The 3,597-nt window shown below is 35.1% G+C and overlaps 1 pseudogene; it reads left to right on the top strand.

Annotated features, from left to right (window-relative positions):
* The first annotated feature begins 6 nt into the window (after positions 1–6).
* On the top strand, positions 7–3,589 carry LOC124894270 (annotated as a pseudogene).
* Positions 3,590–3,597: the final 8 nt, after the last annotated feature.

Here is a 3,597-nt window from a genome sequence, read left to right as displayed (position 1 = left end):
ATTGAGCATGTTTCCCATCTCTTCTCGAGAAACAAGTGGGCTATTTCTTTGCAAAACTGTGCTCAATTTCATATGTGGCAATTCCGCCAAGATCTCTTCGTTAGCTAGGGGAAGAATCCGCCCAAATCAGATTTTTTAGGAACGTATCGAGAGAGAATTGGATTTGGTTAGACAATGTGTGGTTGGTAAACAAGGATCGGTTTTTTAGCAAGGTACAGAATGTATCGTCAAATATTCAATATGATTCCAAAAGATCTAGTTTCGTTCAAGTAACGGATTCTAGCCAACTAAAAGGATCTTTTGATCAATCCAGAGATCATTTGGATTCCATTAGTAATGAGGATTCAGAATATCACACATTGATTAATCAAAGAGAGATTCAACAACGAAAAGAAAGATCGATTCTTTGGGATCCTTCCTTTCTTCAAACGGAACGAAAAGAGATAGAATCAGGCCGATTCCCGAAATGCCTTTCTGGATGTTCCTCAATGTCCCTACTATTCATGGAACGTGAGAAGCAGATGATTAATCATCTATTTTCGGAAGAAATCGAAGAATTTCTTGGTAATCCTACAAGATCCATTCATTCTTTTTTCTCTGATAGATGGTCAGAACTTCATCTGGGTTCGAATCCTACTGAGAGGTCCACTAGAGATCAGAAATTGTTGAAGAAACAACAAAACCTTTCTTTTGTCCCTTCCAGGTGATCGGAAAATAAAGAAATGGTTAATATATTCAAGATAATTACGTATTTACAAAATACTGTCTTAATTCATCCTATTTCATCAGATCTGGGATGTGATATGGTTCCGAAGGATGAACTGAATATGGACAGTTCCAATAAGATTTCACTCTTGAACAAAAATCTATTTTTTGATTTATTTCATCTATTCCATGACCGGAACAGGGGAGGATACATGTTACACTACGATTTTGAATCAGAAGAGAGATTTCAAGAAATGACAGATCTATTCACTCTATCAATAACCGAGCTGGATCTGGTGTATCATAAGGGATTTGCCTTTTCTATTGATTCCTGCGGATTGGATCAAAAATAATTCTTGAATGAGGCCAGGGATGAATCGAAAAAGAAATCTTTATTGGTTCTACCTCCTATTTTTTATGAAGAGAATGAATCTTTTTCTCGAAGGATCAGAAAAAAATGGGTTCGGATCTCCTGCGGGAATGATTTGGAAGATCCAAAACCAAAAATAGTGGTATTTTCTAGCAACAACAAAATGGAGGCAGTCACTCAATATAGATTGATCTGAAATATGATTCAAATCCAATATAGTACCTATGGGTACATAAGAAATGTATTGAATCGATTCTTTTCAATGAATAGATCTGATCGCAACTTTAAATATGGAATTCAGAGGGATCAAATAGGAAAGGATACTCTGAATCATAGAACTATAATGAAATATACGATCAACCAATATTTATCGAATTTGAAAAAGAGTCAGAAGAAATGGTTCGAGCCTCTTATTTTGATTTCTCGAACCGAGAGATCCATGAATCGAGATCCTGATGCATATAGATACAAATGGTCCAATGGGAGCAAGAATTTCTAGGAACATTTGGAACAGTCTGTTTCAGAGCAGAAGAGCCATTTTCAAGTAGTGTTTGATCATTTACGTATTAATTAATATTCAATTGATTGGTCTGAGGTTATCGACAAAAAATATTTGTCTAAGCTACTTCATTTCTTTTTGTCCAAGTCATCTCTTTTTTTGTCCAAGTTGCTTTTATTTTTATCTTACGCACTTCTTTTTTTTAGTGTGAGTTTCAAAAATATCCCCATTACTAGGCCCGAGATCTACATCTATGAATTGAAAGGTCCGAATGATCAACTCTGCAATCAGTTGTTAGAATCAATAGGTCTTTAAGTTGTTCATTTCCAAAAATTGAAACCCTTCTTATTGGACGATCATGATACTTCCCAAAAATCGAAATTCTTGATCAATGGAGGAACAATATCACCATTTTTGTTCAATAAGATACAGAAGTTGATGATTGACTCATTCCATACTAGAAATAATCACAGGAAATCCTTTGATAACCCGGATTCCTATTTCTCAATGATATTTCATGATCAAGACAATTGGCTGAATCCCGTGAAACCATTTCATAGAAGTTCATTGATATCTTCTTTTTATAAAGCAAATCGACTTCGATTCTTGAATAATCCCCAGCACTTCTGCTTCTATTGGAACACAAGATTCCCCTTTTCTATGGAAAAGGCCCGTATCAATAATTCTGATTTTATGTATGGACAATTCCTTAGTATCTTGTTCATTCGCAACAAAATATTTTCTTTGTGCGTCGGTAAAATAAAACATGTTTTTTGGGGGAGAGATACTATTTCACCAATCGAGTCACAGGTATCTAACATATTCATACCTAACGATTTTCCACAAAGTGGTGACGAAACATATAACTTGTACAAATCCTTCCATTTTCCAAGTCGATCCGATCCATTCGTTCGTAGAGCTATTTACTCGATCACAGACATTTCTGGAACACCTCTAACAGAGGGGAAAATAGTCAATTTTGAAAGAACTTATTGTCAACCTCTTTCAGATATAATCTATCTGATTCAGAAGGGAAGAACTTGCATCAGTATCTCAATTTCAATTCAAACATGGGTTTGATTCACACTTCATGTTCTGAGAAAGATTTATCATTCAAAAAGAGGAAAAAACGGAGTCTTTGTCTAAAGAAATGCGTTGATAAAGGGCAGATGTATAGAACCTTTCAACGAGATAGTGCTTTTTCAACTCTCTCAAAATGGAATCTATTCTACTCAAAATGGAATCTATTACAAACATATATGCCATGGTTCCTTACTTCGGCAGGGTACAAATATCTAAATTTGATATTTTTAGATACTTTTTCAAACCTATTGCCAATACTAAGTAGCGGTCAAAAATTTGTATCCACTTTTCCTGATATTATGCTTGGATCAGGTATATCATGGCGAATTCTTTAGAAAAAATTATGTCTTCCACAATGGAATCTAATAAGTGAGATCTCGAGTAAGTGTTCACATAATATTCTTCTGTCCGAAGAAATGATTCATCAAAATAATGAGTCACCATTGATATCGACATATCTGAGATCGCCAAATGCTCGGGAGTTCCTCTATTCAATCCTTTTCCTTCTTCTTGTTGCTGGATATCTCGTTCGTACACATCTTCTCTTTATTTCCCAAACATCTAGTGAGTTACAGACAGAGTTCGAAAGGGTCAAATCTTTGATGATTCCATCATCTATGATTGAGTTGCGAAAACTTCTGGATAGGTATCCTACATCTGAACCGAATTCTTTCTGGTTAAAGAATCTCTTTCTAGTTGCTCTGGAACAATTAGGAGATTCTCTAGAAGAAATATGGGGTTCTGCTTCTGGCGGCAACATGCTTGGTCCCGCTTATGGGTTCAAATCAATACGTTCTAAGAAGAAAGATTGGAATATCAATCTCATCGAGATCATCGATCTCATACCAAATCCCATCAATCAAATCACTTTTTTGAGAAATATGAGACATCTAAGTCATACAAGTAAAGAGATTTATTCATTGATAAGAAAAAGAAAAAA

Source organism: Capsicum annuum, unplaced genomic scaffold, assembly GCF_002878395.1.
Source record: "Capsicum annuum cultivar UCD-10X-F1 unplaced genomic scaffold, UCD10Xv1.1 ctg72589, whole genome shotgun sequence".
Lineage (NCBI taxonomy): Eukaryota > Viridiplantae > Streptophyta > Magnoliopsida > Solanales > Solanaceae > Capsicum > Capsicum annuum.
The sequence above is the reverse complement of the archived record's forward strand: the minus strand, read 5'-3'. Positions and strand labels throughout refer to the sequence as shown.